This window comes from Oncorhynchus mykiss, chromosome 13, assembly GCF_013265735.2.
Source record: "Oncorhynchus mykiss isolate Arlee chromosome 13, USDA_OmykA_1.1, whole genome shotgun sequence".
NCBI classification, from domain to species: Eukaryota; Metazoa; Chordata; class Actinopteri; order Salmoniformes; family Salmonidae; genus Oncorhynchus; species Oncorhynchus mykiss.
The window spans coordinates 61437669-61452668 of NC_048577.1; positions in this window are offsets into that span (position 1 = coordinate 61437669).

Sequence of the window (15000 nt, forward strand, 5' to 3'; positions counted from 1 at the left end):
CACACACACTGCACACACACACACTGCACACGCACACACTCTAATAAGGGGAGGTCCTCTGTCCTCTGGCCAGGGAACCGGCCAATCTCTTTACCCTGTCAGTAAGAGTTCCTGTTTACTCACAGCATTTGAATTTGGTTGGCTGATGGCAGAGGGGTGCAGAGATGGCAGAGGGGTGAGGAACAGGAGAGACCTGACAGAGCCCTTACAGAAAAAACATGATTTAACATTTGGAAAATCACATGATTAAATGTCACGTGAAATCATGTGAAAACATGTTTTTGGAACACATCACATGTGATCATGTCACATGTTTGTCTCTATGTGTGTGTGCCCTGTGTTTCACAGAGTCAAGGCCTTTCAGAGCTCACTGGAGAAAATGTCATGTTTCCACACCTTTCCCACCTACCTAGTTGGAGACTACCGTGCGTATGCCAATGCGTTGATTGTTCCATGGTGGTAGGCCTAAGGGAACTAAGGGAATGTCAAATGGGTAGACTAGAAATAGATTTTCATCTTAATATCCTGAAACTCTAGGACACCACCAATGTCTGAATGTTAATGTTACAATTCGATACCTCGGGCAGTTAACTTATGAAGTTGCCTTTGTATCCAGGGATATCTGTGTTCTGTTTATCTCCCCTGACAGTGTCTGTCACATTTGCCCATTTGGCCTATATTGACATAAATATCATGCAATTCATCTGGTTGATTTCACAACAAATACTGAACTTTATTCTGACTGTCAGATGTTTATGTCTGTGGATTTTGATTCGACATTGGAGTCCAAGAATGATTTTCAATCAGGACTATAAAATGCATTGCCTATACTACAACTAATGCCATTTCAACCACACTACTAGTCAATATTAATATTCATGTTGGTGACCATGATAGCCAAGATCATGGGTGAAGATCATGCATCTCGTGGGGAGAAATCAGAAGCTTCACTGGCAGAATTAGGCAGCTCTGTTTTCCCTGAACGCAGCCTGATTAAAATAGGGATCTTTCCCATCCTCCGTTGTGTGTTCAAAGGAAGCTTTGTCTTCAAGAACAATCTACATGAAACATAGTCCAGAAAGTTGATGGTGTCTGATAGCTATCTATCTGGATCAGCACCCAGAATTACATTGTCCTGTTCTTTTACTCTCTTTGGTCATTCAATCTCCTCCGTACCACTTGGAAATATGAGATGTGCTGCATGGCTGATCAGTATCACTGAAGTTCAGAGTGAAATTTTATTTCCGATATAGCCAACATATGCATTGTTTAGTTTACAGTGAATGAGGTCTCCGCGAACACGTGAACATTACCATTCAAATTCAATCGAGCGGAACTGAACGATTTTGGGGGAAATAGATCACTGTTTGAGTATGTTGATGAAATTGTTTGAATAAGTAACTGAAAATGTGTGTCTGGTCATACAGGTTGTTATAGTGAGAGGTAATCAGAGGCAATGACAAGCTGATAAAGACAAATTAACATCAGTAGCAAAGGAGCAAAGTTTAAAAACATCTGTTTCTTACAAACTGGCTTACTCAGGGCAGAATTCAATCCAAGGCACTTTGTTGACATTTAAAGGTAATTTCTGATTGAGCCGGCATCTGCAGCGTTTACCTTGAAAGCCATCTCCGTGAACGGCGGAAACGTTACCTTTAAAAGGTGCCTTGTCGACAGCGCTAAAACTCGCCTCAGCCCTTTTCATCACTACTGGGACATCAGGCCGCAAGGCCTCAATATAGTCCAGTTACATGATTATGGGAATCAACTGACAAGTAGGAAATTACTTCACTTCTTAATTTTGAAGTTGAATATACATGATATATTCATGAATATACATGAGGAAATGCCAAAGACAAAAAAAAAACATTTTCACTTGAGGTGACCTGTAGTGTTAAAGTTGAACTTGTAATGGTCATTTTTACAGGAGGTTCTAGGCTATTCTTATCACTCCTTGTATTAGACATCTCAGCAGCATGGTTACCACATTCTATCCAGGGAGGTCTCCGCATCTATACACATTCTGAAACGTGCTTCTTGTCATTTGACTGTAGGGCTGATTTTAGGATGCCTCTTTATTATAACTTGATTATCTAAATGACCACAGTGGTCTCAGACTTGATTATCTAAATGACCACAGTGGTCTCAGACTTGATTATCTAAATGACCACAGTGGTCTCAGACTTGATTATCTAAATGACCACAGTGGTCTCAGACTTGATTATCTAAATGACCACAGTGGTCTCAGACTTGATTATCTAAATGACCACAGTGGTCTCAGACTTGATTGACCAGAGTCTGGTTATATTACCTTAATGATCATACTGCAGTATAACTACATGATGCACAGTAGAACTTGCATCCAAGCTAAACCTTTTTAAGATGCATAGTGGAAAGAAACGAGGTGACCTACCGGCTCTCTTAAAAACCCTGAAAATAGATTTTTCAAAACCAGGGGAACCATGGGAATTGTAAAATAATTTGCCCGAGGGCTATTTTGGATTCAGATTCTACAGATAGTCTAAGGACACCCAGTCCTAGCCAAGGACACAAATCTACATATCAAATTGTAATCTATCTCGACTATGACACGTTCATGAACTGGAAGGGAAATATGGTTAATTTCAGAACATATTATTAAATGCTGATTCATTCTGTGGACCTCTCTCCATTTAACGTTAGCTCTGAGTAGTAGCTCTGTTGCCATTTGGAAGTATGTTTGCATCCCAAATGGCATCCTATTCCCTACATAGTGCACTACTTTTGACCAGGGCCCATAGGGCTCTAATTAAAATGAGTGGGTTATGTAGGGAATAGGGTGCCATTTGGGACGTAGGTTCTCTGGAAAAGACTCAGTGAATCCATTTGCTAAAACAACATGATAATTGAACTAACCAGCTCCCTGGAGTTTATTTTTACAGCACTCAGACACAAATATGAATTCACTTATTGGAGAGAAAATGTTATTTGGAATGCAAAAGCACTATGGCTGTGGACATTGTCCAGACACTGAGGGCCTTGTTGTAACCTTATGGCAGCGTTTGTCTGGGACGAGGTGTGATACGTCAGACATCCACAGTTGGGCCAGATGGAAAAGAAGCCCTCTTTACCTACCGGTGTGTCTCGCCAAGCAGCGCCGGGCTGAAGAATTACACCTCGGTTAGAAAGATGTGATTCACCCCAAAGGCTGCAGCTTCATGACTTTGTAAACTGGGTCTTTATGCGGAGGCACGTTTTGATTTTGGGAGCCGGTATGACCACACATTAAGTAGAGATTATAAGTGGAGCATTAGGGAGGATGCCTGACATTAAACAACTAGTGAGAAAGCTGTGCAGCGACAGGCAGTGTGTGTGTCTTGTCCCTAGAAATGTACTAAACTTTGAAAGGACAAGGACCGGGGTGTCTACCACCGCTGTCAAGGTGCCTCGGTGTTGATGGACACTGGCTCTGTGTGTTGTTTGTGTGTGTATGTGCGTGTGTCTGTTCTGTGTGTGTGAGTGTGTGTGTGCAGTCCTGCCTTGTTTCTCTATTGAGAGGGTAAATAAACATTTTACTGAAGATCAATTGTTTGTGTGTGAGAATTTGTTCAGGTGTGGGATTTTTCCTTCGTGTGTGTGAGAAACTTGAACCTTTAGAGAAATCTATGATTGAGAATCTGCATGTTTAAAGAAACCCCCCTCATTAAATCTTCCTGAGAATGGCTATTGGTCTATAGTCCCATGCACCTCAGACTGAATGACAAATTAGTGTCATTAGTGTCATTAGCCTCAAAGGTAGCCTCATTGTGATTGGTCAACTGTTGGGGTTAGCCCGCCCTCATGTAGGTTCTCATGGGAAACGGTGGAAATTGTGTAAAGCGTGTTTGTTAATATCCTCAGTATGGGATTGGAGCTCCCCGTTTAGCTTAATAAGCCTGCTCCTAAAGCCACTTAACACGTTTCTTTCTCAGCTGCTTCACGTGTTACAATGATGCACGACATCCCTTCATTATGGTGATTACGTTCTGTACCGTTTCCTTCCAGGGGGATCATGTTCAACTTGCCCAGGGACACCTCTAGGCCTGGGCTGCATTCATAAAAGGTGAAAGGTTCAGGATATCGTAGATAGAAATGTACAGTACAGAGTGTACAATTGACTATATTTTCCATGCTGAGGAATAATGTTTGTTCTGAACATTATATTTCCATCTGAGCATTCTGTAATATCACAACCCCCGTGACATTACTTATTTCAGTTCAACTTTAGGTGACATTACTTATTTCAGTTCAACTTTAGGTTACAATACTTATTTCAGTTCAACTTTAGGTGACATTACTTATTTCACTTCTTTGCATACTGAAAATATGATAGCTTGATGCCTTCAAGAAAGAACACAGAGAACATCTCTGTATGTCAACAGTTCAGCTTCCTTTACCTCTATAATTCAACTTCTCGGGTTTCATGTCCTCTGTTCACCCCCTGTTCTGTTCTCAGAAAAAAGATGCAGGGAACTCCCCTGAGAGGGAACAGGAGACTGAGACAGAAAGAGAGAGCAGGTGAGAAAGAAAGGGAGAGAGCGAGAGAAAGAAAGGTAGATGAGAGAAAGAGATAGAGGGGGGAAAGAGAGTATTACAAAGGTCAAGATTAAGGTCAGAGAGTGACAGAGGTCAGAGAGTGACAGAGGTCAGTGAGTGACAGAGGTCAGTGAGTGACAGAGGGCAGAGAGTGACAGAGGGCAGAGAGTGCTTAGTCCCCTCCTGTACTCCCTGTTCACCCACGACTCCAACACCATCATTAAGTTTGCTGGTGACTCAACGGCGGTAGGCCTGATCACTGACAACGAGACAGACTATAGGGAGGAGGTCAGAGACCTGGCAATGTGATGCCAGGACAACGACCTTTCCCTCAACGTGAGCCAAACACAGGCGCTGATCGTGGACTACAGGAAAAGGTGGGCTGAACACGCCCCCTCTCACATCGACGGGGCTGTAGTGTAACGAATCGAGCTTCAAGTTCCTTGGTGTCCACATCACCAACAAACTATCGTGGTCCAAACACACCAAGACAGTTGTGAAGAGGGCATGACAGTCCCCCTCAGGAGACTGAAAAGATTTGGCATGAGTCCCCAGATCCTCAAAAAGGTCTACAGCTGTACCATCGAGAACATCCTGACCGTTTGCATCACTGCCTGGTATGGCAAGTGCTCGATATCCGGCCATAAGGCGCAAAAGAGGGTAGTGCGTACCGGGGCCAAGCTTTCTGCCATCCAGGACCTCTATACCAGGCGGTGTCAGAGCGAGAGATTGCACAGATTAGGTCAGACCTGGGCCCTGACAGTAAATCTCAGTAAGACAAAAACAATGGTGTTGCAGAAAAGGTCCAGTTGCCAGGACCACAAATACAAATTCCATCTAGACATCGTTGCCTTCGAGCACAGAAAAAACTACACGTACAGTAACAGTCAAAGGTTTGGACACACCTACTCCTTCCAGGGTTTTATTTTATTTGTACTATTTTCTACATTGTAGAATAATAGTGAAGACATCAAAACTATGAAATTACACATATGGAATCATGCAGTAACCAAAAAAGTGTTTAACAAATTAAAATATATTTTATATTTGAGATTCTTCAAGTAGCCACCCTTTGCCTTGATGACAGCTTTGCACACGCTTGACATTCTCTCAACCAACTTCATGAGGTAGTCACCTGGAATGCATTTCAATTAACAGGTGTGCCTTGTTAAAAGTGATTTGTGGACTTTCTTTTCTTCTTGAGCCAATTAGTTGTGTATTGATAAGATAAGGGTGGTATACAGAAGATAGCCCTATTTGGTAAAATACCAAGTCCATAGTATGGCAAGAAGAGCTTAAATAAGCAAAGAGAAATGACAGACCGTCATTACTTTAAGACATGAAGCAGTCAATGTGGAAAAATTCAAGAACTTTGAATGGTTCTTCAAGTGCAGTTGCAAAAACCATCAAGCGCTACAGTACGATGACCTGGCTCTCACGAGGACCGCCACAGGAAAGGAAGACCCAGAGTTACTCTGCTGCAGAGGATTAGTTCATTAGAGTTGCCAGCCTCAGAAATTGCAGCCCAAATAAATACTTCACTGTCACGTTCTGACCTCTATTTCTGTTGTTTTGTATTTATTTAGTATGGTCAGGGCGTGAGTTGGGTGGGCAGTCTATGTTTGTTTTTCTATGATTTGGGTATTTCTATGTTTCGGCCTAGTATGGTTCTCAATCAGAGGCAGGTGTCATTAGTTGTCTCTGATTGAGAATCATACTTAGGTAGCCTGGGTTTCACTGTGTGTTTGTGGGTGATTGTTCCTGTCACTGTGTTTGTTGTCACAGGATAGGACTGTTTTGCGTTTGCACATTTCTTGTTTTTGTTAGTTTGTTCATGTGTAGGGATTTATTAAAACATGAATAACCACCACGCTGCGCTTTGGTCCGCTTCTCTTCCTCCTACAGACGAACGCCCTTACAGAATCACCCACCGCAACAGGACCAAGCGGCGTGGTAACGGGCAACAGCGGCACAAGGAGGAATGGACTTGGGATGATGTGTTGGACGGCAAGGGTTGCTACACATGGGAGGAGATCCTGGCGGGAAAGGATCGCCTTCCATGGGAACAGGTGGAGGCAGCGAGGAGAGCAGAGGCAGCCGGAGAGAGGAGCCGGCGATATGAGGGAACACGGTTGGCAAGAAAGCCCGGGAGTCAGCCCCAAAAATTTCTTGGGGGGGGGCTAACAGGGAGTATGGCTACGCCAGGTAGGAGACCTGAGCCAACTTCCTGTGGTTACCGGGGGGCTAGAGAGACCGGGCAGGCACCGTGTTATGCTGTGGAGCGCACGGTGTCCCCAGTGCGGGTGCACAGCCCGGTGCGGTACATTCCAGCTCCGCGTATCGGCCGGGCTAGAGTGGGCATCGAGCCAAGTGCCATGAAGCCGGCTCTACGCATCTGGTCTCCAGTGCGTCTCCTTGGGCCGGCTTACATGGCACCAGCCTTGCGCACGGTGTCCCCGGTTCGCCTGCATAGCCCAGTGCGGGCTATTCCACCTCGCCGCACTGGCAGGGCGACCGGGACCATCCAACCGGGTAAGGTTGGGCAGGCTCGGTGCTCAAGAGCTCCAGTGCGCCTGCACGGCCCGGTCTATCCGTCACCACCTCCACGCACCAGCCCTCCGGTGGCAGCTCCCCGTACCAGGCTGTCTCTCCGGCCCATCCTTGCAGGGGCTCTCTCCTCTCCAGCGCTGCCGGAGTCTCCCGCCTCTCCGGCGCTACCAGAGCCTTCCTCCTCTCCAGCGCTGCCGGAGCCTCCCACCTGTCCGGCGCCTCTGCCGGAGCCTCTCGCCTGTCCGGCGCCGCTGCCGGAGCCTCCCGCCTGTCCGGCGCCTCTGCCGGAGTCTCCCGCCTCTCCGGCGCTACCAGGGCCTTCCTCTTCTCCAGCGTTGCCGGAGCTTCCCGTCTGCCCAGCGCCAGCTGAGCTTCCCGTCTGCCCAGCGCCAGCTGAGCTTCCCGTCTGCCCAGCACCAGCTGAGCCTCCCGTCTGCCCAGCGCCGCCAACGCCGCCCGTCTGCCCAGCGCCGCCAACGCCGCCCGTCTGCCCAGCGCCGCCAGTGCCGCCCGTCTGCCCAGCGCCGCCAGTGCCGCCCGTCTGCCAGGAGCCGCCAGTGCCGCCCGTCTGCCAGGAGCCGCCAGTGCCGCCCGTCTGCCAGGGGCCGCCAGTGCCGCCCGTCAGCCAGGGGCCGCCAGTGCCGCCCGTCAGCCAGGGGCCGCCAGTGCCGCCAGTCAGCCAGGGGCCGCCAGTGCCGCCAGTCAGCCAGGGGCCGCCAGTGCCGCCAGTCAGCCAGGGGCCGCCAGTGCCGCCAGTAAGCCAGGGGCCGCCAGTGCCGCCAGTAAGCCAGGGGCCGCCAGTGCCGCCAGTCAGCCAGGGGCCGCCAGTAAGCCAGGGGCCGCCAGTGCCGTCAGTCAGCCAGGGGCCGCCAGTGCCGTCAGTCAGCCAGGGGCCGCCCGAGCAGCTGCCCCTCTGTCCAGAGCAGCTGCCGCCCCTCTGTCCCGAGCTGCTGCCGCCCCTCTGTCCCGAGCAGCTGCCCCTCTGTCCCGAGCAGCTGCCCCTCTGTCCCGAGCAGCTGCCATCGCCCCTCTGTCCCGAGCTGCTGCCATCGCCCCTCTGTCCCGAGCTGCTATCGCCCCTCTGTCCCGAGCTGCTATCGCCCCTCTGTCCCGAGCAGTTGTCCCTCTGTCCCGAGCAGCTGCTTCACCTCTGTCCCGAGCTGCCCCTCTGTCCCGAGCAGCCCCTCTGTCCAGTGGGGTCATTGAGAGGGGTGGCCATGGTGAGTAAGCCAGGGAGGCGGACAATAAGGCGGACTAAGACAATGGTGAAGTGGGGTCCGCGTCCCGCGCCAGAGCCGCCACCGCGGACAGACGCCCACCCAGACCCTCCCCTATAGGTCAAGGTTTTGCGGCCGGAGTCCGCACCTTTGGGGGGGGGGTACTGTCACGTTCTGACCTCTATTTCTGTTGTTTTGTATTTATTTAGTATGGTCAGGGCGTGAGTTGGGTGGGCAGTCTATGTTTGTTTTTCTATGATTTGGGTATTTCTATGTTTCGGCCTAGTATGGTTCTCAATCAGAGGCAGGTGTCATTAGTTGTCTCTGATTGAGAATCATACTTAGGTAGCCTGGGTTTCACTGTGTGTTTGTGGGTGATTGTTCCTGTCACTGTGTTTGTTGTCACAGGATAGGACTGTTTTGCGTTTGCACATTTCTTGTTTTTGTTAGTTTGTTCATGTGTAGGGATTTATTAAAACATGAATAACCACCACGCTGCGCTTTGGTCCGCTTCTCTTCCTCCTACAGACGAACGCCCTTACATTCACAGAGTTCAAGTAACAGAAACATCTCAACATCAACTGTTCAGAGGAGACTGCGTGAATCAGGCCTTCATAGTCGAATTGCTGCAAAGAAACCATTATTTAAGGACACAAATAATAATAAGAGACTTGCTTGGGACAAGAAATACGAGCAATGGATGTTAGACCAGTGGAAATCTTTCCTTTGGTCTGATGAGTCCAAATTTGAGATTTTTGGTTGCAACCGCTATGTGTTTGTGAGAAACAGAGTAGGTGACCGGATGATCTCCGCATGTGTGGTTCCCACCATGAAGCATGGAAGAAGAGGTGTGATGGTGTGGGTGTGCTTTGCTGGTAACAATGTCTGTGATTTCTTTAGAATTCCAGGCACACTTAACCAGCATGGCTACCACAGCATGCTGCGGCTATACGCCATCCCATCTGGTTTGCGCTTAGTGGGACTATCATTTGTTTTTCAACAGGACAATGACCCAACACACCTCCAGGCTGTGTAAGGGCTATTTGTCCAAGAAGGAGAGTGATGGAGTGCTGCATGAGATGACCTGGCCTCCACAATCACCCGACCTCAACCCAATTGAGATGGTTTGGGATGAGTTGGACTGCAGAGTGAAGGAAAAGCATATGTTGAGAATGTTGGAAAAGCATTCCAGGTAAAGCTGGTTGAGAGAATACCAAGAGTGTGCAAAGCTGTCATCAAGGCAAAGGATGCCTATTTTGAAAAATCTAAAATCTAAAATACATTTTGATATGTTTATCACTTTTTTGGTTACTACATGAGTCCGCATGTGTTATTTCATAGTTATTCTACAATGAAGAAAATAGTCAAAATAAAGTAAAACCCATGAATGACTTGGTGTGTCCAAACCTTGGACTGTTACTGTACCTCGGCCTAAACATAAGCGCCACAGGTAACTTCGATAAAGCTGTGAACTATCTGAGAGAAAAGGCAAGAAGAGCTTTCTATGCCATCAAAAGGAACATAAAATTTGACATACCAATTAGCATCTGGCTAAAAATACTTGAATCAGTTAAAGAACCCATTGCCCTTTATGGTTGTGAGGTCTGGGGTCCTCTCACCAACCAACAATTCACAAAATGGGACAAACACCAAATTGAGACTTGCAGAGATCTGCAAAAATATCCTCAGTGTACAAATTAGAACACCAAATAATGCATGCAGAGCAGAATTATACCCGCTAATGATCAAAATCCAGAAAAGAGCTGTTAAATTCTACAACCACCTAAAAGGAAGCGATTCCCAGAGCCCCAGGACAGCAACACAATTAGCCCCAACCAAATCATGAGAAAATAAAAAGATAATTACTTAACACATTGGAAAGAAATTATAAAAAACAGAGCAAGCTAGAATGCTATTTGGCCCTAAACAGACAGTACACAGTGGCAGAATACCTGACCACTGTGACTGACCCAAACTTAAGGAAAGCTTTGACTATGTACAGACTCAGTGAGCATAGCCTTGCTATTGAGAAAGGCCACCATAGGCAGACCTGGGTCTCAAGAGAAGACAGGCTATGTGCACACTGCCCACAAAATGAGGTGGAAACTGAGCTGCACTTCCTAACCTCCTGCCAAATGTATGACCATATTAGAGACACATATTTCCCCCATATTACACAGATCCACAAAGAATTAGAAAACAAACCCAATTTTGATAAACTCCCACATCTATTGGGTGAAATACCACAGTGTGTCATCACAACAGCAAGATTTTGTTTCTTAATTCCTTTTATTTCTTTACCTACCTGTTGTTCACCTAACACCTTTTTTGCACTATTGGTTAGAGCCTGTAAGTAAGCATTTCAATGTAAGGTATTGGTACCTATTGTATTCGGCGCACGTGACAAATCAAATTTGATTTGATTTGATTTGTGATCTGTTGCTTGGCAACCAGTGAAGAACAAACACCATTGTAAATACAATCCATATTTATGTTTATTTATTTTCCCTTTTGCACTTTAACTATTTGCACATAATATGACATTTGTAATGTCTTTACTCTTTTGTATATCGTCAACATCAGATCATTAGGCCTGTTGTGATGCCATAATGATGCTGTTGGGGTTATCTGGAGGTTATAGGGCGGTTAAGAGGCGACTGTGTGGGAGCTTTGTTTTATAGGGGCTGGAAGGGACCACATAGCTGGGAACCCACAATGTTTCAGCTCATTCACATTCAATGTTCAATACAATTGTATAAACTATTTGCACATAGTATGACATGTGTAATGGCTTTATTCTTTTGGACCTTCTGTGAGTGTAATGTTTACTGTTCATTTTTCACTTTTGTTTATCATCTATTTCACTTGCTTTGGTAATGTTAACATATGAGAGAGAGAGAGAGAGAGAGAGAGAGAGAGAGAGAGAGAGAGAGAGAGAGAGAGAAAATGAGTCATGTACGATTCAGGGAAAGAGGGAAGTGATAGTGGCTTGTGGTGCAGACAAGTGTAGACGAGAGGAACAGTGTGTCTCCCAGTCACTCCTGGCTCCAGAAGGTGTCAGGGCATGTTTAGGGGTTGTTTACGGTTCTCTATGTTGGACCTACTCAGGGAAGGGGATGGAAACAAGTAGTAATGTTTGCAGACTAAATGGCAACCTATTCCCTGTTTAGTGCACTACTTTGACCAGGATCTATTCGGCTCTGGTCAAAAGTAGTGTACTATATAGGGAAGAGGGTGCCGTTTGGGATGTACACTAATGCTGGGCTATGGGTGTGAAGCCATTGGTTTGTGAATGAAGGCCAAGCCCGAAGTTGTATATCGTCAACATCAGATCATTAGGCCTGCTGTGATGCCATAATGATGCTGTTGGGGTTATCTGGAGGTTATGGGGCAGTTAGGAGGCGACTGTGTGGGAGCTTTGTTTTATAGGGGCTGGAAGGGAACACATAGCTGGGAACCCACAATGTTTCAGCTCATTCACATTCAATGTTCAATACAATTGTATAAAAGTGGAATAATCCGAATGAATGTAAATGGAATAAAAATATAAGACTCGTTTTGGGGAAAGCAGGTCTCCATGCTGATCATACTCTTGAACGTCATTTTGCTTCAAAATAAAATAGTTACAAATACAACGTTCATAGTTGTCTTACTGAGCATAAAACCTGTTTGTGCCTCTTCATTCTGCAATAGTAATGGACTGGACTGTGTGTGTCAAGGAGCATGTTTGGGAGAGAGGAGTGGGGGATGTACTGGACTGTGTGTTTGGGCGAGAGGAGTGGTGGATGTACTGGACTGTGTGTTTGGGAGAGAGGAGTGGGGGATGTACAGGACTGTGTGTTTGGGAGAGAGGAGTAGTGGATGTACTGGACTGTGTGTTTGGGAGAGAGGAGTGGGGGATGTACTGGACTGTGTGTTTGGGAGAGAGGAGTGGGGGATGTACTGGACTGTGTGTTTGGGAGAGAGGAGGGGGGATGTACAGGACTGTGTGTTTGGGAGAGAGGAGTGGTGGATGTACTGGACTGTGTGTTTGGGAGAGAGGAGTGGGGGATGTACTGGACTGTGTGTTTGGGAGAGAGGAGGGGGGATGTACAGGACTGTGTGTTTGGGAGAGAGGAGTGGTGGATGTACTGGACTGTGTGTTTGGGAGAGAGGAGTGGGGGATGTACAGGACTGTGTGTTTGGGAGAGAGGAGTGGTGGATGAACTGGACTGTGTGTTTGGGAGAGAGGAGTGGGGGATGTACAGGACTGTGTGTTTGGGAGAGAGGAGTGGGGGATGTATGGGACTGTGTGTTTGGGAGAGAGGAGGGGGGATGTACAGGACCATGTGTTTGGGAGAGAGGAGTGGGGGATGTATGGGACTGTGTGTTTGGGAGAGAGGAGTGGTGGATGTACTGGACTGTGTGTTTGGGAGAGAAGAGTGGTGGATGTACTGGACTGTGTGTTTGGGAGAGAGGAGTGGGGGATGTACAGGACTGTGTGTTTGGGAGAGAGGAGTGGGGGATGTACGGGACTGTGTGTTTGGTAGAGAGGAGTGGGGGGTGTACAGGACTGGACTGTGTGTTTGGGAGAGAGGAGTGGGGGATGTACAGGACTGGACTGTGTGTTTGGGAGAGAGGAGTGGGGGATGTGCTGGACTGTGCACTCTTAGCCAGGACTACAGTACACTCTTAGTGGGAGATGTGTTGGACTCTACACTCTCAGCCAGGACAACAGTACACTCCTAGTGGGAGATGTGCTGGACTCTACACTCAGCCAGGACTACAGTACACTCTTAGTGGGAGATGTGCTGGACTCTACACTCTTAGCCAGGACTCCAGTACACTCTTAGTGGGAGATGTGCTGGACTCTATACTCTTAGCCAGGACTCCAGTACACTCTTAGTGGGAGATGTGCTGGACTCTACACTCTTAGCCAGGACTACAGTACACTCTTAGTGGGAGATGTGCTGGACTCTACACTCTTAGCCAGGACTCCAGTACACTCCTAGTGGGAGATGTGCTGGACTCTACACTCTGAGAAGTAAAGGTGCCTGGAAGAACCTTTTGTGTTGCCACACCGGAGGAAAGTTTCCAGTTCAAAAAGGTTTTCTGGAGGAACCCCTCTGAAAAGGGTCTTTGAGGAACCCCTCTGAAAAGGGTCTTTGAGGAACCCCTCTGAAAAGGGTCTTTGAGGAACCCCTCTGAAAAGGGTCTTTGATGAACCCCTCTGAAAAGGGTCTTTGAGGAACCCCTCTGTAAAGGGTCTTTGAGGAACCCCTCTGAAAAGGGTCTTTGAGGAACCCCTCTGAAAAGGGTCTTTGAGGAACCCCTCTGAAAAGGGTCTTTGAGGAACCCCTCTGAAAAGGGTCTTTGAGGAACCCCTCTGAAAAGGGTCTTTGAGGAACCCCTCTGAAAAGGGTCTTTGAGGAACCCCTCTGAAAAGAGTCTTTGAGGAACCCCTCTGAAAAGGGTCTTTGAGGAACCCCTCTGAAAAGGGTCTTTGAGGAACCCCTCTGAAAAGGGTCTTTGAGGAACCCCTCTGAAAAGAGTCTTTGAGGAACCCCTCTGAAAAGGGTCTTTGAGGAACCCCTCTGAAAAGGGTCTTTGAGGAACCCCTGTGTAAAATGTCAAATCTGAGCCTTTTTTTGATGGGAGGGGTTCAATTTTGAACTTTTTTAATAATATATTGTACAGGTGGAAGCATATCAGATTGGAGGCATTATTGGAGACGTGGCCTTCAGATAGTTGTTTTTGGTCACCTGTTAGCATAAATGTAATTCCTGTTCATCGTGTTAAGCTTGTACACTGCAAATTAAAATAATTCTTAAATATTTTTGTGTATTTTAATATAATATTAATAATATTAACATTGCTGATTCCATACAATAATAAAGTGGTAACTATTCCAACTTTGGGATTTGCATTGGCTCTTCAGGAACGTACACCTCTGTTAGCCTCATTGAAGCTACAAAACTATCAGTGTTCAACCTCAATGTGTGATGACAATACAACAGAACAGATGAACAGGAATAACATTTATTCTCTGCCCCCCCCCCCAAAAAAAAAATAATAATAATCATGCCACGCCTCCACTACAGGGTTCCACTACAGACCTCTGACTTGAGAACTCCAGGGGTTCCTTGAGGATCTCGAGGCTAATTCTAAGAGTGTACTCTGTGTCAAGGCGTGTGTTTGGGAGAGAGGAGTGGGGATGTTTGGGAGAGAGGAGTGGGGATGTTTGAGAGAGAGGAGTGGGGATGTTTGGGAGAGAGGAGTGGGGATGTTTGGGAGAGAGGAGTGGGGATGTTTGGGAGAGAGGAGTGGGGGATGTTTAGGAGAGAGGAGTGGGGATGTTTGGGAGAGAGGAGTGGGGATGTTTGGGAGAGAGGAGTGGGGATGTTTGGGAGAGAGGAGTGGGGGATGTTTAGGAGAGAGGAGTGGGGATGTTTGGGAGAGAGGAGTGGGGATGTTTGGGGGTTGGTGGGGAATAGAGCAGTGAAGAGTGGAATGAAAGAATGCTTTGGATTGAAGTACATCCTGTCAGCTGAAAGTTCTTTATTTCTCTCTCTCTCTCTCTCTCTCTCTCTCTTTCTCTCTCTCTCTTTCTCTCTTAACAGCTGTGCGGGTGCAGAGGGGAAGAGTTTTGACTTGTGAGGAGGAAGGGTCTCCTCTCGAGGTCTCCAGCTGAATAGCTCTG